The sequence below is a fragment of the Chelonia mydas genome, chromosome 15 (genome assembly GCF_015237465.2).
Source record: "Chelonia mydas isolate rCheMyd1 chromosome 15, rCheMyd1.pri.v2, whole genome shotgun sequence".
Taxonomy (NCBI): domain Eukaryota; kingdom Metazoa; phylum Chordata; order Testudines; family Cheloniidae; genus Chelonia; species Chelonia mydas.
Window position 1 is genome coordinate 28,381,092 of NC_057856.1, and position 26,294 is coordinate 28,407,385.

Genomic DNA, 26,294 nt, shown 5'->3' on the forward strand with positions numbered 1-26,294 from the left:
TTACGAAAGGCCTAAATACCTTTAAAAATCTGGGCCTTAGTCCCTCTGGGCCTCACTTCCCCATATGTGAATGGGTATAACAGCCCTGCCCTGCCTTCCAGGCGTGTTGCGAGGATAAATACAATAAAGATTGAGCCATACTCTGAAACTACGATAATGGGGGCCATAACAGTAACTTGGTAGCTAGACAAAGGGCTAAATTCCCCACGTAAACGAGGTCCATGGAAATGATTTGCTGAGCTCTGCTCCTGAGACCCTTGAGAAGGGGGCCCTGCCTGCCTTTACCCAGCAGGAACAAAGTACATCTCTTCAGCCATTACAACTAATAATAATCCAAGTGCCTAAACTGAGTAATGGAACCGCTTGCTGGAAAGTTACGGAGGAAGAAAAGCAAGTGATTGAGAAAAAGCTCCCCTTCCCAGCCTGTCTCACAGATTATTTCCTCCCGAGTTCCCCGGGAGTCATCCCACCTTGGGTGCCATTTAATGCACTGTGAGCGCATGGCAGGTAGGGGAAAGGCACAGGCTCCCACTGGACATGGTGTGAATCCTGCCATGTTTGCTCAGCGGGGCTGTTGGAAGGAGGTCGTACCTAATCCTGAGGAATGCTGAGGGGAAGGGCCAGAGCTGGAACTACCCCTGAGCAGCCATACAGGTAGGAGCTTGTCCCCTCCCCTTCAGCAGCTACCACTCGTGATGGTAAGTTCCTGTGCTCCTTGCATTGCTGTCCCCCACCATACACAGAAGGGGGGGAAGAGGGAGGGCCATGGCCCCATGCTCCCTGCATTGCATCTCAGAGTGGTGCCAGCTTGTCATGGGCCTAGTGGCTTGTGCAAAATCTGCAGCCCCAATGCACAGGGAGCAGGACAGGCCATTGGGTCTGGCTGAGGTAACAGGGCCCAGGGGAGAATAGCAGGGCTGTCCCTGTTCAAGGCAGGCAAAGACCAAGTCATTAAGAAACATCTCTCTGTCCCCATGACTTCCCCAGGCCTGGTGCTCTCATTCGGTGCTGTGTGCAGACAAGCAGCTCCCCTAGGGGTGGACATCACTGTCAGCACGTATGATGACTACGAAGGGATGCGTTTTTCAAAGAGCCTCCAAATTCCTCCCCAGCATTTCTGTGCCCATGCAGCGTTTGTACGTTCAAGCCCCTGGGTTTGCACAGACTCCTGGACACTCTTTCATGCGCTTCTCTAGTTTACGTACACCAGTGTCTCTCTGCATATACAAATGCAAGTGTTTTTTCACCGAAACAGGTATGGTGGCAAATTCTGAGAGTGGCATTTAGAAAGCTCCTTAGGACATTTGGCCCATAAGTGGATCAATGATGTAAATACGTATCTATGGCTAAACTCTGGTCCTACTCTTCCCATTGGTCCCAGTTGGCTCTTCACCAGGTTTTAAAAAACAGCTGCAGAGAAGTAAGAACTGTACTAGAATTGTACTAAAGTGAAACTCTGTGCATGCCCCTGTTAGGTCTCAACTTTTAGATTGCCAACTCTTTAGGGGAGGGCCTTCCTTTATTATCTAGATGTGCAGCTGCATACATGGTGGGGTCCTCACCTTGCTGCCCTGTTGGGGGTACCGCAATAGAAATATTAAATAATAATCAATCTCAAAAATAACCCAAAGCCTGTACTGTGTATGTAACTAGAGCCATGCATGCCCTGGGTGTTTATCTGGGAGACACAAACTACAACAAGCAAAGGGTTTCTTTCTTTTTCTTTACTCCCGTCACAAAGTTTTTTGTTTCCTGGTGACATTTGGTAAATAAGCCATGGCAGCAAATGGGGGCCTGCAAACTGGAATAAGGGAAAACGTGCATTTAGTGGAATCTGATATAATTGCGCATAATAGTGAGTGTTATGTTGCCAAAACATAATGGTAGTGATTGCATCCTTTTGGGGGCAGGGACCATCTTTTGTTCTACATTTGTACAGCACCAAGCACAATGGGCTGCTGGCCTGTAATTAGGGCCCCCAAGCATTACACTAACACAAACAATAACAATAATTGCAGGTTGCTGCTGCAAACTCCAGCCCACTTTTGGCCCCCTTTGAGCCATCCCAGCTCTGCGCGGGCTCTGTGTTTGTGTGTGCATTGCTCCGTTCTAGGGAGCATTTTCCATCTGTGACCGTGCACTCCAAGTGACCTTTTAAACGCTGGCTGCCTGGGTGTGCTTTTTCTGGGGGCGGAGGAGTGTGAATAAACGGGGCGGGGGGGGGGGGAATCTAGAAGCAACAGCCACCCCATTAAAAAAGTGGAAAGATGGCATTTAAGGAGTTAAGCAGTAGGCAGTGCTATAGGCCTGCGAATAGCAGTGTGCAGCCGCAGCAAGGAGAGCTGGATAGAGATGTTAAGTAACGGAGCTCAGAAAGCCTCAACTGCATCAGTAGCTGGAATCTTAGCTACAGGGCAAGGCTTTCCCCCCTTTCCCACCCCAGCCAGTGACATCAGAGGCAGCGGTTGGCATGAAAAGCATCCCGGGGGGGAAGCAGGAGTCGCAGGATGGACAGAGATTCTGGGAAGCCTCCGTCTAGGTTGCATGAGGGGGAATTGCAGTGACAGCTACTCCAGCACTGCCATCCTTCCTGGAGACGCGGACTCTGAGACACACACACGCACAGGCTGGGGCTGCTGCATTTGGGGGAACGTTCACTCCCTCCTGCACACGCTTACTTCGCTGGCGCCTTGGTGGAACGCAAAGCAAATGCCCTTCTGACCAGGGCGGCGAGTGGAAAGAGAGCTGCTGGAGGACAGGGTCCCGGTAGGAAAGGCAGATCCTGTACAATGCTGTTGGAAGGACCAAGGGGGCACACAAAGCAGCCGTGGACTTAACCCGGAGGGGAGGAAGCTGGCGCCCTGGCTACTGACCTCTGTGGAGTTTTGAAGTGACTGCACAGCGCTCAGGTAAGGGGAGAGGAAAGTGAGCCGGGCTGGGGCTGGTTATGCTTGGGCTGATGGAGAGGTGGCTTATTTTATTTTATTTTTAATGCTGAAAGCATTAACAGAAGATTCTTTGCCAAAAAAATGTACATAAGGCTATTGCGGGGAAGCAGGAGAGGCCGGGTTACAGGGATTACCAGAGGCCAGAGGGTTACTGACAAAGTTTCACTTCGGGCTGCCAATAAGCTGCTCTTTGGAAGGGCAATTTGCTCCGTTATCTTCCCCCATCTGCATTTAGCCCTACGGGAGACGCTTTCAGGACCTTATTAAAAATGCCAAGCGTGACAAATGATGGACAGACAATTGCATTTCTACTCACAGTTGTCCCCATTTAAAACAAAAAAACACCACACTGGAAATGACCTGAGTGTCTGTTTCTGCTTCTCAAAGCTGGGAGTGGGGAAGGAGAGGAGACAAATCATTTGTTAATCTATAACGAGCGTTTTATGCTGTCTGTGTAATTAAGTTAGAAATCGATATGTGAGAGCTTCCTGGCTCTGAAAGGGTTAAAGATCCTTTGCAGGGAGGTGTTAATAATTCTATTATTGTCCGTGATTTCTCACCATATCCTGCTGGTTTAAAAAGGGCTCCTAGACTTGGAGAAGGGGAAAAAAAAAATCTCTCTCCTTAGACTTTGTGCGGGAACATTCGCAGCATGGGAAATTGGAAAAAACTGGTAATCCTTTCAAATGAACTTTCCTGATTCATTCTGCGTCCCGGATGATAACTTCTTAGAATTTTTTAAATATATACGTTAAGAAAAAGGGGATAGTGAGCAGGACAGTTAAATAATAATATGAAGGTTACCTTGAGCCTAAGATTAGAAAAAAATAAATAAAAGGAAGTCTCTGCTTCTTCCAAAGGGGCACGATTTAATAAACTTTCTCTGCAAATGCAGTAAGCCCATCATGGGTTTGAACTGAAATATTTGGATGGGCAAACTTTGGAGAAGGGACGAGACTGAGGTGAGGCAAGAGGGTAGTACGTTGTAGGGCAGAGAGCAGAGATGCTTAAAAAGCCGGCTGGAGCCCTTGGAAGCATGAGATGTCTGATACACTTCGGTGACCCTTCCAGTCCAGATTGCTCCCTATGGCACCATTGGCAGCTGTAAACTGGGGAATCTCCACTTCCTGGTTTACTCTGCTCAGATTATTTTAACAAAACATGAACAGGGTTCTACAGGGACCACCTGTCTGGAAGCATCATCCCCAAATTAATTCCTTTGCTCTTATTGCAAATGGAAGAGTCTTTCCCTCTAAGTTCCACTAGAGTTTTGCTGAGCTATTGTTTTAATAGGCAGCCCCTTTTGTATGATTAGTGAAAAAACTAGCTTGACAAGCTACACTGCAAATGGGTGGCTGGCCCTCCATTCATCTGCCATCCCTGAGTTTAGCCTCCTTCAGTCTGGATTTTCATTGATGGTTATTATTATTTATGGCAAATGCAGTTCAGTGCTCAGGAGAGGGCAAGAACTGTGCCGTGAAAGAACATTCTCCTCCAAGTTTTGGGCAAAGCACCGGGAAGCTATGCTGATATGTAAGGTTAGAGCGTTATGTCTGTCTGACCCTAGGGAGCCAAAAAATATAGCCTTGGAGAAATGTGAGATAGAAGAGCATCTACTTCCCCCCCGGCAAATTGCAGGGTTGTCTCTGTTGTCTCTATATGTCTCCAGTACAGTTGTAAAGGTCCCAACCACTTGCCTTGTCTTGTATTCTGCACTGAAGGTCCCCCGGAAATCACACATGAACCCTTGTCCTCTTCACTCCCAGCAAGGGCATGAGGCACGGGAGCAGTCTTCTCCCTAAAGGTGAACTGCCACCGTTTTTGCTCCAGCCATATCCAGGCAATCTTCCCAATGACTTCAAGAGGAGGTTTTCCTGTGTAAGGCCTGCAGGAGTTGGCCCTGTAGCCGTGGCTGGTCCAAGAAATGCTAAGGCTATGGCTGGGGCTGCATGTTCTGAGACCGACTCTGCGATGTTACAATTGATCTCCCCGCAGAGAATGGGCTTCAGGTCCTGTGTGTATGATCCACCTGGACATTTTTAGCCTTAACCCATTACTGCCAAATAGGGATCAAGGGGGTTCATGTTCTCTGTCATTTGCTATTGCCATTTCACCACTTACCCATATGCTACAGCCAGAGCTGGGATCCCAGCTCTCGCCACGCAGCAGGAAGGCAGCTAGTCTCCTCCCGCTTTGTAGCGAGCAGATACGAGATGGGGAGGTAGAATGCCACCTGCAGAAGCCCAGGGTACCAGTCTGTGACATGGGTGGAGGCAGCGGGAGGGCCTGCAGGCAGGGACATGGAATTTCACTTTTCATGGGAGCGACCTTTCGGGTGGCGAACAAACCGTTTTAATTTTTGGTCTTCCTCAGGCCTTAATCAAAACACATTGGGGCCCGATTCTGATCTCAGAATGGTGTCTATCTGGAGTAACTCCTCTGAAGTGACTGGAAAGCTGGTGAAAATGAGATATCAGAATCAGCCCTGGACTCCTCTTTAACAAGTGGCAGCTGCTGTGTTAATGCCCAGGTAGGGTGCATTAGCCTCTTACCCTGGGGTGCAGTGGAAAGGGGGTAGATTGGCTGGTGAGTGCATACATTTCGTATTGCTAGATACACCCCTTGCTCCACAAGGTTTGAGGTTGCTTCCAGGGCAGTTCAGGGCCTGGCCACCAGCCCAGCTGTTTGCATGGGCTTGTCAAAGTTAAAGTCACTTGTCAGCGAGGAGAGAAAACTTCTGGCACAATTTGGACAGCGCTGGAGGTGAGCCTGAGCAACTATGTTGGATCCAGGTCTGTGTCCCCAAATTTCAGGTTTGTTTGGTTCTGATTTGCCCGACTGTAGAGACAGAGGCACGATGCTCCGGTCTGAATCTGAACTTCTTCAGGGATTAGAGGCGTCTGGGCTCAGATTTTCGTTTGGGCCTGTCCCTGGTACAAATTTATATAAACTCGGTGAAACCCCTGGACGGACATAGAGGGGGCTGCATATGTGATATGTACAGTCTGCTGCCTGGTGGTCACGTATCTGTGTGTGTGTCATGCAAGGCAGTCAGCTGGTACTGGTTGAACCTTGTGGCTTAGTATTCCTGGACAGACTCATTTTCCAAAGTGAATAATCCCTGCAGCTTGTGCATCTCTTGCTGCCTGACTGTAACTGACAAATGCTCTAACCTGGTGTTTTTTCAGCTAGTTAATTTGGGACAGTGCTGCACTGGCACTACTCGAAGCGATGCTCTAATGCACGCGGTACTCCGTGGCTCTCTCCCATTCCATTCTTCCAGCTCCTCTTTGCAAGAAGCCCCAATTTATAGGAATTGCTGAATAAACTCACGGACGCTGAAAGCTCAGGTATAATTTGATTAAGTGCATCGGGGAAACAGGCAGCCCAAGATACAGAGCAACACCTTGGCATAAAGATTTCTAATTAGAATGAATTTGCTTTGCTTAAATAAACAAATCAGGAGAAGAAACTGTCAGTTGCTAAGCGCCCCACTGGGTCTCATCCCGCCAGTACATCACATCGTGCTGCAAAGGATTCACAGCAACTCTCAGGTGGCTCAGACACACAAGCAGGGCTTGAGTACCCCCTGTGGGTGCAAATTTGCACCTCTGTGTACCTGAAGAGCAGCTGCAGAGAAGGGGAATTCACTCCCTGGGGGAGCCCCGCCACAGTCTCGCTGTTGCCTTCTGCTGGGAGAGAGCAGCTTTCAGCTCCAGCTGGCCCCACCTGATGGAGGCTGCTGAGGAGATGCAATGATCTGACTGTGCCCTGTAGTACCGTGGCTGCTTTGTGCGTTGCATAAGTCAGCTTCAGGGCCCCCACAAAGAGGGGTTACTGTGACTCCCTTTCAAATGCAGTTTCCACTACCAGCCCTGATGGAACCCAGGCAGCGAACCTGGCCTCTGATCTAGGTGTAATAAATAATGATTGCATGTTACAGTCGTACCCGCCTGGGGTGCTATAAAGCTCTAGTCACCAGGAGTTGGAGATACCCCACCTCACTCCATAGGGAAAGGTGGCCCGCAGAGCCTGCTGCCTTACCACTGAAAACTTTAACCTTGTCAAATCTTCTAGGCTATGTAGGGGTGCACTAGGTTAATGCTTGGATAGGAGACCACTAGGAAGATCCCACGTATTATCCAGGATGTGTCTGAGTCAGTACTAGACAAAAGCCCTACTGTGGTATTAGCTGGCACTGTGCTGTCGGAGTTGTATTTTAGATGAGATAGAAATCCAAACTTAGCGGATGTCAGAAGGAGTCATAAAAAATACAAATTTCTTCCAAAACTGGATCTCCTCCTCTCCCCATTTTGTTGTGCATTAGCAAAGAGGCCCACTTCCATACATCACTACAGTGTGCAAGCTTTTAGTGCAAAAATAGGGCTTATTTGGAAGCCATCTTAAACGTGTGGCCAGAGTTTTTGGAATGGTGCTAAAGATGAGATTTGAACTCCCCTGGATTTCAGGTGCTTTGTTTACCAGGAAAAGAAGGTGATCAACATTCTAACATGCAGGAGCCCTGTATTGGAGGAATCAGAACTGCTCACCTAGGGCCTTGTTATCTCCAGTAGCAGGGCCGGGTACTTTTGGAGGAGTTCGATCCCTGGTGCGAAGCACAGTAATGAATATAAGGCTCTGTGGTGGCCGCAGATTTCTTACCATATATTTAATAAAGAAATTCTTTTTTGTGCAGCAATTGTACACTCTTTCTCTTCATGTTGTATCTCAATTAAATACATTTTAAAATGCACATTCATTAGCAAAAGAACCCAATTGGACCACTCATCAATATGTCATTGTGAGTGATGCCTTTTCCTTTCAGGGTCATGCACCATCAAATCTTCTGATTCATCACCATCATGGATCTCTTCTAACAACAAAAACACGGGGCTAACCTAGACTCTCACTCACAGTGGTCCGTAAACCGAAGGCAACTTGACACGTTGTTAGGTCTGCTACACTCGAGTGGGAGACAAAATACTCTTTTTTTTTTTTTTAAAGAAAAATCTAGTCTGTAAGAAACTCTTCTTCTGATTACTTTAGTTTTAAAAACACTGATAAAAAGAACGTCTCCTGCTTGAAATGGCATTTTTGCTTGCACAGTGCTGTTCATAATCTTAGATTACTGAAATCTGGGGAAAGACTCTGCGTCTGAGAACTAGAGAAGTGAGGTTTTATAGGTGAGATTAGTTTTGTCTCCTTTCCACTTGGAGAGGTTTGGGGTCTATTGGAGACACCACTCATTTGACCTTCACATGCAGTCTTAAGGAGGAACATTTCCATGATTACTGAAAGGGATTTATCATCTACTACCTGGTAGGAAGCTGAATTAACCAAAATCTTCCACCATCTTCTACTGGAACTTCCATTAAATGGCTTACTCCCCTTCCTTAGTAATAAAGTCCAATACTCCAACTTGCCCAAGGTTTGCTCAACAAAACAATGTTATTTTTAGATACACATTAGTGGCTTGATTTCAGCATCGGGTCTTAAAGTGAACACCACAAATTAGCCTACTGTTTTGTTGTCAGTTCCATATTAGGGTGCTGCTCCTTGATTCCTGATGTCTATAAAGCATGCGTCTGATCTGCAGCTGGTATAAATTGTCATAGGTCAATTGATGGGCCTATGACAATTGACACCAGCTGAGGATCTGGCTGCATATGTATTTCTCATATAACCTATATAAAATAGAACCAAGTTTTCACGTTATAGGAATCCAGGTGTATTTTATAAGAATCTGTCCTTGACTTTGTCATTTTTTTCATCCTTAAAACAGCCAGTATTTGTATTTACAAACCTGGAGCATTAAGGGGGTTCATGTGCCCTGTGGGGTGAATTGCATCAAATAACACTGAGGTCCTGCAAAAATAACCCCCCAAATTATTCCCTTCCTGTAGGGAGGAGGGAATTGGGAAAGCTCCAGAATTCTATCTGGATATTTTAAGTCAGAAAGCAAGAGATTTGCAGGGAATGGTGCAATGGCTCAGAATCCAGCAATGTGTCCATTAACCCAGAAAAAGGGATAACAAGCCAGGCTAGAATGACCTCCATTTTTCAGCTCTATATGCCTGTATTTCTACATTGCCTACCCTCAGTTAAAGGTAAAGGCCACTCTCTCTCTCTCTCTTCTGCAGCCTGCTAAACGCAAGCAGGCTGCTGACCCAGCAAAAAGAATGCCAAGGGAGCAATGGGCTCTGGCTCCTAGTTAAAAAACAGATCTACTTCATCCACCCCTGGCGATGCTAGCAACACGTCCTTGTATTCAACTTTCTTGCTATAACCAGGCGTCATTTCCACTTTGAGGGTCAGGATCTCTCCTCTGCGAGGGGCCCTTTGCGCCATTCTGGTGATGCAAGCAAAGGGATCAGCAAGCAGCCAGATCTTCCAGATATTTCTCTGGGGTCCTGCCCCTCCAGCTGCTGGCATGAGAGTTGGGTCAGGGAGGAGGGCAGAAGGCCACTGTGCTCTGGTGGTTCCCAGCTGGTGAACAGCCCCTTCTGGGCCATAGCCAGCTGGTGTACTTCAGAGCAGTCCTGAGACGTAGCACTGACCGTGTCATCTGGGAACCACGAGCAGCTGCTTTGAAGTCTCTGCTACTCAAACGCCCCTGGACGATGAACGGAACTTTGGTCATAAAAGTCTGTAGAGCATTGATATAGCCATCTCTCTCCCATGTCACCCAACGTGTTAACAGCTGATCAGATTGACCAAGGGGACTGAGGTGCTGGGGTTCCCCCCACCCCCACATGTTCTTTAAGGCTGAATTACTGTCAGGTGAGACTGGAGTTGCTTCAGCCAGTGTCTCCAATCGGCCAGGCCGCAGAAGAGGAAAGTATCATTACTAGAAAGCTTGACACTGTAATGCCTCCTTATGCTAGGTTAAGAACAGACAGCTAGCTCCACCCCACCCAAGAGAGATCAGTCTTTAAATAATAAATCCAATGGGAGAGTTGGTCCGACTGCCTTGGGCAAGGTTCACACCTGCGGTAATCACTGCAGCCTAACTAGACTGCGTGCTAGAGATGTATCGCCGTTGAGGGGACTAATTCAAGATGCATTTTTTAAAAGTGTCTTTTTTTTTGGTCGAGAGCAGATCAGACCAGACCAGATCTTGAATTTATTTGTTATTTGAACATAGTGTCTGGGAAAAGGACTTGGTCTGTAGTTTGTTTGCCGGCAGTTTGCTGTGAAGCAGTGTGGCCTAGTGGCAAGAGCAGAATTGCTGGGTTCTATTGCTAACCTGCTGCATGACCTTGGACAAGTCACGTCACGGCTCCGTGCCTCAGTGTCCCCACCTATAAAATGATACTCACCTCTGTCGTAAAGCACTTTGAGATCTACCGATGGGAAGGCCTATGCGAGCGTAACCCACACACCTCTTGGGTGTGGTGTTCTGTCTCCTCTAGAGGCACCAAGACCACTTAGAGATGAAAGAGTCTGCTACAGCCTTCGCTAAGAGCCATGTGGCTTTTAGCTCATGCAGAAGAGGCTCATGAATTTAGCTCCAGAGATCCCAAGTTGAATCCTGCCCACAGACGACCGCGGTCTGTCGGTGTTACCTAAGAGCTAGGTATTATTATTATGAGCATTCAATATTTGATAGTCCAGGTCCAAACTGTTTGAGTGGACCCCATAGGTGCAGTATTGCCAACTCCAAGCATTAAAAAACCATGAGTCAGGCCTCCAAAAATCATGACATTTACTTAGAAATGACGAATTAAAAAAATTGGGGCTCACTTTATTCCTTTTCTGATTTCTCGACCTTTAGGGTGCACCTGAGTCACGGTTTTAACCTTCTCTGGACTAGAAATGTCCTTTATTTAAAATGGCAGCTGAGCGTCTCCCCTAGTCACATGAATCCAGGAACTGGGGCTTTCAGAAAAACATCCAACCACGCGCGAGACTTACGATAAAACAGCAAGAGTTGGCAACGCTGCACAGATCACGTGACCTGTTGCAGAGACACAGTTCCCAATATAAAATTGCAGTGCAAGTGTTTTCCCTCCCTGGTCAGCTGGGTCACAGGTGCGTATGGTTTAAGAGAGAGGCTGGGGAAAAGAACCGAAACAAAGTGTTTTTTTGGGAGGTGGGGCCACCTGTATCCAGCTGTAGGGGAGGTAGGTGCTCCTGAATGAGGGCTCTGGACGCCTTGAAGTTTTGTTGGATATTTAGACAATATGGTGAAAGATGTATATGATCTGAAGAGAAACCAGCAGCAAATAATAAATAAGACAGTAAATATCATAATGCCACTGTATAAATCCACAGTACACACGTACTGCATGGAGTTCTGGTCACCCCATGTCAAGAAAGATACATTAGAATTGGAAAAGGTACAGAGAAGGGCAACAAAAATGAACAGGGGTATGGACCAGCTTCTGAATGAGCAGAGATTAAAAAGACTGGGGATGTTCCACTTGGAAAAGAGACGACTGAGGGGGGAGATGACAGACGTCTATAAAATCATGACTGGGGTGGGGAAAGTGAATAAGGAAATGTTATTTACTCCTTCTCATAACACAAGAACCAGGGGTCACCCAATGAAATGAATAGGCAGTAGGTTTAAAACAAACAAAAGGAAGTACTTCTACACACAGCACACAGTCAACCTGTGGAACTCCTTGCCAGGGGATGTTGTGAAGGCCAAAAGTAGAACTGAGCTTAAAAAAGAATTAGATATGTTCATGGAGGATATGTCCATCAGTGGCTACTATGTAAGATGGTGAGGGATGCAACCCCATGCTCTGGGTGTCCCTAAGCCTCTGACTGCTGAATGCTGGGACTGGACAACAGGGGATGGATCACTCAATAATTGCTCTGTTCTGTTCATTCCCTCTGAAGCATGTGGCATTGGCCACTGTAGAAAGACAGGATACTGGCCTAGATGGACCATTGGTCTGACCCAGTATGGCCACTCTTATGTTCTTAGACAACGCAAGTTTTGCCTCATTCCTTCTAATACACACAATATTACACTACTTTCTGGTCCTGATTCTATGGTGTACCCAAGGAGCACGTGGTGCAAGTCCAAGGTGGCAGGGAACAAAGGTGTCTTTTGAAGCCACCTTTTGTCCCTCCCCCAATTCTATTGTCATGGCAAGGAGTCACCGGGCGGGGGCACTCTTACACATAATTTTACATGCTATTTTTCTTAGTGTGTGAGCAAATGTTCAGTCTTGGAAGAAATGTTGTGCTGCTAATGTGGGGATGTGGATTTTTAGGGGGAAAGGTTTTGCTGCAAACTGCAAGGAAGTTTGTTCTCTGCCTTAATCTATCTAACTAAAGTCAGTCCCTGGGGCAGAACTGAGCAATGGTGTTTAGGCTGAGAGGTTTGCCTGCATGCCGTTGATCACCACCTCTGTTCAAAGACTAGTGTATACAGTGTACAATAATCAATTGAAATGAGAAAATACCCTGACTTCACATCCCTGATTTCTCTGACTTGTTGGAGGTGTTCAGCATTGCTGCAACTAGGGTGACCAGACAGCAAGTGTGAAAAATCAGAATAGGGGGTGGGAGATAATAGGAGCCTATATAAGAAAAAGACTCAAAAATCGGGACTGTCCCTATAAAATCGGGACATCTGGTCACCCTCGCTGCAACGAAAGGCTGAAGTTCATTCCGCAGCACTGAAGGAGCAAGCAGAAAGTCTACCATCAAGGCCTTGCCCACATTTGACATGCTTGGGTTTCACCACATAGAAATCAAGGACACCATCACGTCCTTCCAGCTGGCAATACTCTTGAAGAGTGCGATCTCCATAGCACAATCGGTTCTTCCTCTAGAAACTTGACCGTGATGAACTGACAAGGACAGAATTATCGTTTAGTATCTGCTCAGATATCTGACATTGGAATTGAGCATAGTCAAGTGTAACCTGGGAGAGCTGCCATCTCTTCCTGGGAAAATGTGTCCTGGGGAGTTTTCAGTAGTGACAATGACAGTTCCCTTCTAGCTTTAAACTCTTCTAATACATCTAATCACAGGACCTGTCTGCGCTGCAGCCCGGGGAGCAGTCTGATGTCAGCTCTTTCGGCTCCTGTAGCCTGTCTCCCAGCAGAGCCAGCTCAGCGATCAACTCATCCCTCACAAACTGTAGCAAGAAGTCTTGAAAACCTCAGGCTGTCTGGCACTGAAGAGTAACCCTCCTGCGGGTTCTGCAGGCCATTCAAAGCCAGATAGCCTGCCCATGGCCATGGGCAATGCAAACCCCTAGCTGAAGGGTGAAGACCCTTGGGTCCAGATCCTCCAACTATTTTCATTGGGCGATGGGTGCTTAAATACCTTTGAGGATCTGGTCTGTTTCTCTATGGCTGCTTCTTTCACTTCAAGGCTGAGGAGATACAGTACAATGACTCTTTGACCATGGTGTGTACCGCAGCCCTCTTGTGAGTATCCCACCAGGGGAGCCTATGTCTGCCCATCTCCGTCCCAGGGATGACACAATGAAATGATGTGTAAAGGCCTCTGGGATGCGCTATCATGACAAAGCCAGACTGAAGGGAACCCGGGGCTAGCCAGTCCCACTCCCGCTTAGCCAAACCTGAGTGCTAGAGGCCAGATATCAGAGACATTACTGCTGGCCTTGACATACGATGACTAGGCCAACGACCAAGCCAGCTGGTGTCTGAGGCCTAACCTTACATAACAATCTAGAGGCGTATGGTGCTGTGCGGCCTGTTTGACGGCTGGGCTCCGGCCCACTCTGCTGCTATCAGTGGGTTGGCTGCTGTTGCTGACGCGGCCCCAAAGTGCTCTCCTCCTCCTCCGCTAGCCCGGGGCCTGGCCCTGCCTGCTGTGGGCCTTGATGCAGCCTGCCGCGTCCTTTCCTCCCCGGCTGGCTCTGGCGTTGTGTCGGGGAGATGCTGGCTCTTCTCTCTTAATCCTCTTGCTTCCAGTCCACCAGAGCCCGTTACACAGTAAACAGCATGTTTAACCTGGTGCCCAGCTCAGTCCTGACTCCCTGTGTAAGAGGCTTGCTTGTGGGTTAGCCTAGCGTTAACGTACTCTGTCTACTGCGCACGTTACTCTGACCCTCGTGGCCCAGGCAAACGGGCAGACACTCACGCCTCCGAGTGCTGGAGCGCTCGGTGAGCCACCAACGTCACCTCCCAGCATCCTCCGGTTCCTGGGCTCACTCCTCTTTCATAGCAACGATTGCTGGAGGAGGGCGGCTCTTTTCCTGGTCTCTCGCCACAGTTTTCTGCCAGCCCCTTGTCCTTTTCTCTGATTTTTCCAGTGGTTTCTTTTCCTTGGCTGCTGAGGGAAGACTGAGTGACTCAGACCCCCTCCAGTATGCACTGTTCACTGCCTCTACAAAGGAATCTGTCCAGAGGCATCTCCCAGGTTGCCAGCTCCCCTCAGGACTTTGCCTTCTCTTCTCCAAGTGGATCTGGCTGTGAGATCTCACACAGATAAACACCTCCTTCCCGCTTGCCTGCATGCCTAACTGCTGCGTGCGGATCGTCTCATTTCGGTTTAGCAATTTGCTCTTGTGCCTTGACTTCTTGCACAAGTGTCCAGCGTTCACTACGCCCACTGCTTACTGCAATCTAAATTCTCTCTTTGATGCAACACAGCTGGCTGTTCTGCATCAGTACTTCCCACATTGAGACCTTTACATCAGCTTTAAACAGCGATGCCTCTGCTCATCCTCTCCTTGAAAGACAGCCAAAGGGGTCGCTGGGACTGCAGTGGCCAGGAATTTCACCACATCATCTTACAGGCCGTGGGCTCCCTGGGATAGCCGCTGAGGTTCCCTTGCTGAGGATGTCCGTCCGTCAGGGAGGAGGGCTGTCTCTCTGATCTCCCCCGGGCAGGTGGAACGCTGCCTGCATGGTGTTCTCTCAACCATCCATACACAGTAAACAGCTGAAACATGCGTACGTGTCTGATTAATACACATGGAACCTAGTCACTCCAAAGCAAGACTGGTGCTGTAGCCATGGTGCTGAGGAGGCTCAATGTGGGAGCGCATGAGATATTTGTGCTCACCAGCGGCTTGGAGACCCAGGCAATAATTCCACTGCTAGGCCTAATACACTGGCTAAGAGTGAGACCAGGCTCCAGGGCCTCAAAGGTATTTAGGCACCTAACTCCCATTGAAATCAATGGGCGTGGCACGTTGGAGGATCTGGGCCCGTGTCTCCATCTCGGTCATATCGGCAGGACATTGGCCTAGAGCTCAATCCCTGGCTCAGTCACAGATTTCCTTTGTGGCCTTGGCAAGTCAGTTAGGGCTTGTCTACACTATGGGGACTGCTGGTAGCTATGCTGCCGCAAACCCATAGCGTTGATGCATCCTACAGCGGTCGACGGGGGTTTTCCATTGCTGCAGGTAATCTACCTCCCTGAGCGGCAGTAGCTAGAATGCTTCCGTTGGCCAACTGCGTCTACACCAGAACTGAGTTCAGCCAGGCTACGGTGCTCAGGGGTGTGAATTTGTCAATCTAAATGGTTAGTATATTCCAGGCCCTAGTCCACCCTATGCCTCAGTAACCTGTCTGTAAAATTGGGGTCCCAGGGGCATTGTGAAGATAAATACATTAATAATTGGGAGGCGCTCAGGTGAAGAGGCAACCTAAGTACTTAGATCTATACAGAATCGGTTCCTTTTCGGCAGCGTGGAAATTCATTTGCATTGGTATTTACCGTCAATATAGCCGGACATCTGCTAACAATACAGGGATGAGCCCTGCTTTTTGGGAGATATGGGATGACACTATGGTGCTGAGCAGGCTGGGGTCTCTGGATACCAATCCCCTAAAACGCTGTTTAATGTTGGACCGTGGCTGAGTTATGTTGGGCCATTTATTCCATCTAAATTAATACAACAGGTATCTCCCAGACCTCCCTGCCTGGAGAGCTTTGCAGTCCCTCCCTTGTTTAGTCATGATCTTTCCCCGTCCTCCCTGCCTGGGGCAACTCCCCTGGTCCTGGAGTTTCCCTGTAGGACTTTTCCTCACTCTGCAAACTTCCCCCTTCATTGCAGCCTTCTGCTGTGCTTTATAGGGCAGTCACCCTGATCACTCGCAGGCATGGCTTATTCTGCTATCGGCTGGCTAGCCCCAGCCCTAAAGGGGCGAGTCACCCTGTTACAGGGCTGATTCCACATTGTAGAGAAAGGTCCCACAGGCTGGTTTTGCATTTGTCAGTTACAGGATTTTTATATATATATGGCTGAAATCCTGGCAGTGGCAAAACCCCCATTAACTTGGATGTGACCAGGATTTCACCCAAGGAGTTTTTAGCTTGTGTAAAGGAAACCATTTCTGACAAGAGAAAGCTGAAGAAACACTAGGGGCAACTCTGCAAAATGCTGTTTTTTGTCTTTATCCTTTAACCAGCAACAGTCTCTCCCAATTGAGATCCAGCTGTAATGCAGCGTGCATGCAAATTCTAACGGGCCTACAGAGTAGATACCGCAAAAACCACGGAGCCTGGAAAAATGCAGACGGACGGCCCATCTGATTCAATAGCTGCCTCATTTGAGGAGCTCCCATCTGGGTCTAAGCAGCCCCCTTGCAGGGAAGCATATGCCATCAGAGGGAGATGACAAACAGTGCTTCTCCACTTGCATCCCAGAGTGCACCTCACTCCTGAGGCAGGCTTGCTGGGATTGCTGACACAGCCAGGCATCTGCTGTGTGGGCAAGTGGAAACAGGCCTGGGAACACAGACCTGCACACACTGTCCTCTCCAGTAGGGGAGAATTTGGACACATTCTGCTCCGGTGAAGCTCTGTTCTGCTGCTTGCTGGAGAAAGCAGGAAGGCTGTTCTTCGGCTAATGTGACAGAGAGACTTGTCCTGTTTGCAATTTCATATTCCAGCCTGCTAATATTATATTTGTATTATGGTTATTCATTTACATTAATGAAAACAAACATTGATCTAAGATGTTGTCCACTGCAGCACAATGGAAGGTTGCTAGTTTAATGCAATTAGCCCTTCTTAGAAAATGATAGAGCATCTTTGCTCTTTCCAGAGACATTTTCAGGCCCTGTTAAAGGAAACCCAAGTACTGTAAGCTAAGATAACACTAATGGAAAGTGTCAGATAACACCAGCTTGTGGTTGTTACTGGGTAATTAAAATAGTAATACAGTAATATATTGGTACATTACAATGGACTGTCTACAGTTACCTGTTGCCGACCCTGGCTTGAATTGTAAATTAATGCATTCTTATTTATATTACTACAGTGATTTCAGTGTTACTGTTACCCTGGCTGTTTTAGACCGTCTGATCTGAATACATTGTATCCTGTATAACATTCTGGATATACCTGGCTATTTTCTTTTTCCTTTATGAGCCACCTTTTCACTTGCAAGGTGCATTCATCGTATGGCAGGATGCAATGTGCTTGCATTGAATTGCAGGCAATGGAACAGAACACAATCCAAACCCAGACCTTCGGGCAGGTAGATAGTTTGATGAAATTCAGCCCATTGCAAAGCAAATTAGAATGCACGGAAAGGGAGACTGGCATGTAATCTTCAGGCCCTATGCTCGGTTTAGCTAAAAGAAGGGTCCCGTATGCAAAGGCCATTCTCCCAGCACTCACAGTTGTGCTAGCTGCAAGCAGCACCCCAGGGCTTTTCAGGACTTTACTGGGGATTGCTGGAGTGTAGGGACCCCTCAACCTCTGGCAACACCCCCTACACAGGGCATGGAGATAGGTTTGCACAGAGCCACTACATCAACCTTCCACCCCAAAGGGAATCCGGCTGTAAGGCTTCTTGTTACTGCCACAGTGGCACAGATCAGCTGGAGCAGCATGGAGAATCTGGCCCTTTATATTTCTATTTCCTTTCTCTGACTGGATAAGGAGGTCAGTGGGGCTATTTCCTAAATAGGGCTGCACATCATAAGGTCGGAGAGTCGTTTTAGTTAATATTTCATAGCTGAACTTGGATCCTTAATGGGACCCTTGGTGCCTACAGAGCTGGATCTCCTGAGAACAAGCTTTGTAGCAGACCAGCACCTCCCCTCCAGTCCTGGCCCAAACTAGAGAGCAGGGGGACGGTGTGAAAAATTCAATATAACTCGCACAACAGAGTTGCCTGGAAGCTTTTGAAGCAGATGCTGCTTTTGCATTCTTCCCCACCAGCCATGGCAAACAAACCTCTCCTGCTGCTTCCTGAGTGAATGAGTAACAGCTGGAGGTCCATTGTCCTCAGCCTGCAGCTTGGCACCCTGCTATGTCTGTCTTCACTGCAGTTAGCCAGGGCCGGGTTAGCTAGCCCAGTTGGGAGCATCCCCCTCTCCCGCCCCAGCAAGGCCCTACTTACATCTACTATGTCCTCACTGTTTCTGCGGTTCCCCTTGTAGGTCTGGGGGCATCTCCCAGGGTTCTTTGTGCTGAGATGCTCTAGTATTCTTTCCCAGGCAATTGTGGGAAAACTTGTCTGTCCTTGGAGGGAATCGGAGAAAGGCATTGGAGGACGATCAGCATTTGGGTGACTTAGCCTGCGTCCTAACTTCAAAGAGGGCGGGTTCCAGCCTGAGTTAAATGGGAGCCTGGGGTCTAACCCATACCCCCAGCCAGCTAGCCTGGGCTTCAAGCACCTCCAAACCCAGCATACAGGTTTGTCTGTGTGGATGATAGTGGGTTTGGGCTAAAAACCAGGTAGGAGCCCAGGTTAACTGGTCCGTGAAGACATACCTACAGCCAGTGTCTAGTGCTGTGCACAAGAGGGGCATTGGGTTGCTGGAGAAATTCAATAGCATGGGACTGATTCAAATGAAACAGTTTCTTCACACGTGTTGAATTTCACCATCTATTTCCTATGTCTGCCCTGCGTTTCATCCCATATTTCACACGTCCTTGCTGCATGTCTTTGCTACGGCTGACGTCAGAACTGAGATCCCACAGTTCCAGACTGCACAGGCTCCGAAAAAGTACTTGCGTGTTAGGGTACGTCTTCAAAGTAAACCCGGAACCTTCCGAGGTTGGGCACCTCGTGAGCAAAGTCCTCTTACATTGCCAGGCTTGGATTCACTTGGTGGCTAATTCAGGGCAGATCTTCCTTTTAAGTAAGCATTGATTATTATTACATCCTTCTCCCACCAGTGGTGGAGCGCAGTGATGAAACAAATCTCTTCCATCTCTCTTTGTCATTGGTTGCTGCTTCCATCTGTGATATGGTTTTGAGCTCGACTGTTCTGCCCGCCCTGCTAGGGAGTCTTCTGAAGGTTTCTCTTGGGCATCCTTGTCTCTTCACACCAGTTGGTTTCTACTTGACAGCTTCATGTGGGAGTCTGTGTGCTGGCTTCCGCAGTACATGCCCCATATATGCCCGATGCTTCCTTCCAATTTCTCAGGTCTCTTAGTTGGTGATAGTGTCTCCTTCCAATTACTTATTTTCAAAGGCATCTAGTTTCCTATCTAACGTCTCCTAGATCTCCAGCCCTTGCAGCTGTATGTTAGGACTGAGTAGAAAATTCTCCGGTTTGATTGCCATCCGTTGTTGAGTTTAGTGAATGCTGTGGATGCCTTTCCTATCCTCGATGCCACATCTTTCTTGAGGTCTCCCCTGGCTAGTGTGATGTTGCCCAGGTAAACGAACTGTTCTAGTTTCTCAATGGTTTTGCCTTTTAATGGAATGTTACTGCTTGATGACCGGGTTTCAAGGATGTTTGTTTTGTTGTCACTGATTACGAGCCCTACTTGGCCGGCTGTTTTCGCAAAGGTGTCTGTCTTTGTAGTTTTTGGGGGTGTCACTCAGGAGCATGTGAGTGAGCATCACATTTAAGGAAAAGCTATTGCAGAATCAAGCAGAGAATGCGGCAAGTATTGGAATTAACCAGAGGGGCTAGTTCAGTGATATTAAAAAAGTAGGTTTCAGAGTAACAGCCGTGTTAGTCTGTATTCGCAAAAAGAAAAGGAGTACTTGTGGCACCTTAGAGACTAACCAATTTATTTGAGCATGAGCTTTCGTGAGCTACAGCTCACTTCATCGGATGCATACTGTGGAAACTGCAGAAGACATTATATACACAGAGACCATGAAACAATACCTCCTCCCACCCCACTCTCCTGCTGGTAATAGCTTATCTAAAGTGATCATCAAGTTGGGCCATTTCCAGCACAAATCCAGGTTCTCTCACCCTCCGCCCCCCCATTGTAGGGAGGGTGGTCACTTTGGATAAGCTATTACCAGCAGGAGAGTGAGTTTGTGTGTGTGGTTTTCAGAGGGGGGTGGGGGGGTGAGAAAACCTGGATTTGTGCTGGAAATGACCCACCTTGATTATCATACACATTGTAAAGAGAGCGGTCACTTTGGATGGGCTATTACCAGCAGGAGAGTGAGTTGGGGGGGGGGGAGGGCGGAGGGTGAGAGAACCTGGATTTGTGCTGGAAATGGCCCAACTTGATGATCACTTTAGATAAGCTATTACCAGCAGGAGAGTGGGGTGGGAGGAGGTATTGTTTCATGGTGTCTGTGTATATAATGTCTTCTGCAGTTTCCACAGTATGCATCCGATGAAGTGAGCTGTAGCTCACGAAAGCTCATGCTCAAATAAATTGGTTAGTCTCTAAGGTGCCACAAGTACTCCTTTTCTTTTTATTAAAAAAGTAGTTCGCGCGCTCCTAGGGTCACTTCCTGATTGCTGCCGTGCACCTGCAGCAGCTTTCTGGATTTGGTCCGTTACGCACTGGCTGTGTGAGGCCGACACTGGGCTTGCTGGTCTACCGAATTAAGCAGCCCAGTTAGGTGTCAGGTTTCCACTCTGGGTGTAGGAATGTAACAACATCCTACTAGCAAACTCGGTTGCATTCTTTGCATTGCAAGCTGATCTTCTGCAGGCACAAGACAAAGGAAAGCACAAAGAGCCTTTATGCTACACCTTGTATGAACCGAGTCACCCATAGTTACCCACCTGTGTATTCATTTAGGGATAAGAAAGAAGGGCCATTTCTTTTCCGAAAGCCACTTTCTTCCTAAGTGTATGTAGGCGCATGTACTTTCCCCATGCATACCGCATGCAAGGAATATTCTATTGCACAAAACTCGGACCTGGGAGACTATAGAAAATGCAGAAGCTATGAAACATTCCATCTCACCTGCTAAGAGGGGGGAGTTGGTTTGTTACAGATATTGTGTAATTCTGGTGTCAAGGACAAGGTGCAGGGTCAGTATATATCTTATGGGAAAAGATCGTGTGAATAGATCTTTTGGCATGTAGCAGCCAGAGGGGAAGCATTGCGTATGGTGCTCTAGGCCAGTGGTCCCGAAACTTTCTACCTTGCACCCCCCACTTACCCTGTCTGCATCCCCCCCTCGGAGCTGGGGAGCCTCGGGCACGGGGCTGGCAGCAGCAGGGGCTTCATGCTCCCTTCCTGGCCCCTGTGGGGGCTGGCCCGAGCCCCAGCTGCGCCCCCCCCGAACCTTCCTCTGTGCCCCCCCAGGGGGGGCATGCCCCACAGTTTGGGGACCTCTGCTCTAGGCACTCAAAGAAGTAGCAATGCATCCCCTCTCCCCTAAATAACAAAGAGGCAGAAACGCATGTTTATTTAGGCTGTCAGCTCTTTGGGGCAGGGTACATCTTTTGTTGTGTGTTTGTACAGCACCGAGCACACTGGGGGGGGGGGGGTCTCTAAGCACTATTGCAGTACAGACGACAATAATAATAATAATAATTAATAACGTTGTTTCCAGTCTTGAATGCAAGATGTAACCCTGCTGTAGGCCCTGATTTCTTTCTCCCTTGATGAGATCCCTTTCACAAATGGTTTTTGCACTGCTTCCAATACAAAGGGCGTTACTGCTGCAAACCTGTCGTGAAAAATTCTGGCTGCAATTTGTTTTCAGTCTGGGACTTCTTTCTAGTCAAAAATCGCCCTGGCATTCTCATGGGTTTAAGAATTCAATATCTTGGGAATATTTTCTGTGCCATCACATTACGAGCTTTTCCTTTGCAGTGTGGAGTAACGTGCATTTTTCTTCCACCTTTCAAACAGGCCTCACAGTAGAAATCCTCTGTGCTGTGTTTGCTTTCAGCAGGGCCTGGGCGAAATTCATGCCCCCTTCCCCTCCCCGCAGTTTGGTCGCCTCTACTTCTGACCCAATCATCGCTATTATTTTGGCAGCAGAGTTTGTGCCACCGTTTCCACCTCAGATGTTCCAAAGCCATGAATATCTTATCCTTTCACAAGCCAAACACAGTGGCTCAGGCAGGAATCTCTAGAGAGCTTGGGACTGGGGCTTTTGAGCAGCCTGTTGAATTTTTAATCTGCTACCACTCAACTCCAAATGTCAGTTATGTTTAAAACTTAAGACATCAGCTCAGTTAAATAAAAGAACTCCCCTCAATTCGCCACAGATCATGTTGCGGTGATTTCAGCCGTGTACTGAAAGATTGTCTGGGCAGCTGTCAGCTGACTTATCCTGACCCAGGCTGTTGTGTACAGCAGAGGAAACACGTTTCCGGCAGGTATCCATCTGCGGAACTAATCAATGTGGACGGGCAGCGGAAAATCATCTCTAGGTTGTTCTGTGTAGGAATATCAGGCCAGATCCTCAGCTGGTGGAAGCTGGCATAGTGCCAGGGGAAGCGGCACTGAGAAACTTGTCCAGCATTTCAGAGTTTATTTATAACTGACTTGTAAAGCCGGGCTTGTGTATGGTAGCAACCAGGCCCCGTGAAAGCGAGAGAAACAGAGGAAGGGTTACGTGCGGGAATAAAATGCATTCCCCCGGAGAGGTCAGCTGAGCATCCAAAATATTGTGAGCCAACTCTCTTTCAGGTTCCTTCCTCACCAAGCAGGCAGCCTTAGATGCTCCCCGCCATACCCAGAGCAACAGAACAGCCAGTCTCCTGTATCGTAGTCGTACGCTATACAGAGCGTCAGTAAATCTTATAAAGAATATTTAAAAATTCCTTTCCTCCCCCAGCCCTGTTAGCACCGGCGTCTGGGGTCTCATTTAAATCTCAAGCCTTCCTTTGATTTACAGCAAGGAAATAGATTTATAAACCTTAAAACCGATTTGGAAACCCTGCAAAAATCAGATGGACAAATCCTCCTTTGGATTTACAAATCAAGCCAATAAATCCCAAATAAGAGGTTTTTCCATTGCAAATCTTTTTGCAGTTGGGCTAGAGAAGGGACTTAACTATTAACTAGGGACTCTGGAGCCCAAGCCACTAGACATACAGTGTCCATGAAAATGGCTGGATGAGAAAATTCTGTACCTGACTCTTCTCTATGGTTCAGGAAAGCACCGTACCCTGGGCAACCCTCACGCTGCAGTGTCACAAACATACAGAACGGAAGGCAATCCGCTTGCCGCTATTTCTGTTTACAGATCTCATTATTCCGACTGTTCCCCCACCAGTAAAGTTCCACCACCCGCTGTCTGTACCGGTGGCCCCAGATCCGCAGTTGGTCTCCACTGGCTAGCTCTGACACTGCAATCAATCTGCACCAGCTGAGGATCTGACCTTCTATTTCTGCTGACCGGCTTCCCAGTTAACAACCCCCGTGTAGTTGTGCTTCTTCTCTCACACCAACACACTGGAGCTCCTAAGCCTGCCCTACCTACACTTTCATGACGTGATTCTTCCTGGACAGGGTCAGGTAAGATACTGGCGGCCGCCCACCTGGAATGCAGGTTGTTTCAACATCTCCGTGCCTTACTGTCTTCCCAACAGCTACATGATATGCTTTCGAATGCACATGTCTGACCTCCGCTGAGGTCGGTAGCAGCCTCATGTATGTGTCTAGCGGCAGGACTTGGTGACTAAGAGTTGGATTTCAGTCTCATTGAAGTCTGTGGAAAGGCTCCCATTGACTTCAGTGGGCTTAGGATCAGGCCCCGTCTCTAACTGACACGCTACTCTTCCATCTTCAATCAACTCCCCCACTGCCTTAGAGCTAGAGGTGCTGGGGCCTACTTCTCTCATTCTGATACTAATTGGCTAGGTGCTATGATGGGGAGACTGCCTGGGTTTTCTGCTTTGCACCCGCTCATGTTGACACAGGGATCAGCTAAGAAGACCCACCAGGCGTTCTTGAGTCACTGATCTGGGCACCCTTCTCAGGAGAATGGGAGCTGTTGAAGGAGACCGAGTGTGGAGGGTAATCCAAAGAGTGACCACACCTGTCTGGTTGGAAGCAGAGGATCTCAGCCTGTGGAGAACTCTTCCATCTTTGAAGATCTGCATAAGAGGGCTCAAGAACTTCCCTTCTCTTGTGAACCTGGTACAAGGTTGCTATTGAGCCTGACCCTTCTTCAGCTACTATGGCACCTATTCTGGAGGAACAGCTGTGCAGTAGCAGATATACAGAGATAGGAATACTAATCTGAATGTAATTACTTCTCAGATAAAGCAGTTCAAAGATACATTAGAGGATACAAGCTGTGGCCCTCCTGTAATATTTAAAGTAGGGAAATTGTGCTCATGCTGAGGGCTTGATGGGAAACAATTCCATTTCGCCAAAAATTCAGAGGCTTTGACATTTGCTTTTTGTTCCAATATGCAACAAAAATGAGACCCTTTGAATTTTTTTTTGGTGTGAAAAAATTGGAAGGAGAGAAACTTCCCTACCCTGAAATAGCCAATGGCCCAGTGATGAGGGCACGCACCTGCATGTTGGAAACTTGGGTTCCAGTCCCTGCTTCAAAACAGGACTTGAACCTGGGTGTCTCACATCCCAAGTGAGTATCACGGCTGCTGGGCTTTTGGCGGTTCTTGGGGTGGGTCTCTCTCTTTTACTCTCTGGTTTGGACCAGAAATTCCATCTTAGACCTCTGATCAGCTCTATTCGCAGCCAGCAACAAGTCCAAGTCGGAGGCCCAGTGAAAACCCCACTTATTTCCATTGGAGGCTGAATGGAAAATCTCTGAGGTTTAATCAGGAAGGGGTTGGCATTTAAATGCCCCTGCAGCTCTTATGGGCGCCTCCGTTTGTACATACCGTTGCTTATGGTTTTTCAGGAAGCGGGGGGTAGCTAGACACTGAGAGCTGATGAACAATAGGAGAGGTGCTGCAGGGATGTCACGCTGAGTCTTACAGGACAGGGTATACCTGGGTAGAGCATGCCCTGTGGAAACTGCAAAGAGATCTAAAACTTTTTAGCAAACTTGAATTGAAGGAGGCTGCGGTCCTGGAGATGAGCCTGGGGTCCTGAAGGTTGGAGCTGTTGCTTGGCTTTGGGAGGAAACCTCACACATTTTTTAACCTGAAATGTGGTGTTTTGGACTGTGTTTCACCTTGAATTTTTGCATTCACTCGAAGTTGAAACTCCAAGGGGTGGGAACCCTTGAGATGCAGAACAGGAAAGGATCTCATGGTCCCTGTTAACCAAAATCATCACGTCACACAGCTCTGGGGGGTTGCACAACAGAAAGGGGGAAAGCCGTCCAAGGTTTGGATGTCTGTCTACATTTATCCTGAGAACAGGCTCTCCCAGGCCAGGCCAGATTTAGCTCTCAGATACACCAATGAAAGTCTGCAGTAACTTCACTGAAGTCAATGTCACGCTCTGGATTTACATCCATTGGCGTCGTTCTTTATTTGTAGCATTGTGGCATCCAAAGATCCCAGCCAGGGTCCAGGCCCCACTGCGCTGACTGATATACAAACACAGAAGAAGAGAGAGCTCCAGAGAGCAATGTAGACGAGTGCCAAATCTGACCCATACTTTTTAATGATCAAACTTTTTGGTTTCATGAACTGGGGAAGGATTAAACTCGTCATTGATCCAAACCAGATTGTCCATCTCCTGTGTCCGTCATGTTGGGAGAGTGAACTTTAGTGGTTATAGTAGGAGGCTGGAGGGCAGGGACAAGTCTCCTGGGTTCTGTTCCTAAAAATACCACAGACTGACTCATTATGTGAATCTGGGTGTCTGAATTAACTTTGCTGCGTTTCAGTTTACCCATGTACAAACCTGGCATACTTATATACAGCATCCTATGTGAGTGCTGTGAGACTATATCTGAGGAAGGCGTTTTGAGATTTTTGGCTGAACGGAGTTATATGAGGAATTTATAACCCATTATCACAAAACCACCTTGAAGCATGATGATGGATAGAGCTGACAGTTCTGAAAAAAGAAATGGTTTCGGGTCAACCCCAAAATGAAAGTCTTTAAAATGTTCAACGAATCAAAGGGGGGGGGGAATTATTGGGTCATGTTGGTTTAATTTTGAGCAATTTTTAACTTTTCTTAATCTATAAGTGAAGGAAATTTCAAAACAAAAAGTCATTTAGAAATAAAATGTTTATTTTGCCGAGGAACAATTCAGCAACAACGACATGAATTTGCTCAATGTTTCGGTCAATCCCAAACTGCATTTTTCGCTGACAAAAGTTTCAGTTGAAAAATGTCACC

The 26,294-nt window shown here is 47.7% G+C and overlaps 1 protein-coding gene across 2 annotated transcripts in view; it reads left to right on the forward strand.

The window, feature by feature from the left end:
- Positions 1-2,287: 2,287 nt before the first annotated feature.
- WSCD2 (WSC domain containing 2) overlaps positions 2,288-26,294 on the forward strand; it is a 133,422-nt gene continuing 109,415 nt past the window's right edge. The window contains exon 1 of one of the 2 annotated variants that reach the window (XM_007058326.4): positions 2,288-2,909. The gene's annotated coding sequence lies outside the window, so the exon portion shown is untranslated. Of the gene's footprint in view, positions 2,910-5,321; positions 5,479-26,294 lie in introns of those variants that run through there. The other variant, XM_037878889.2, reaches the window with a different exon arrangement.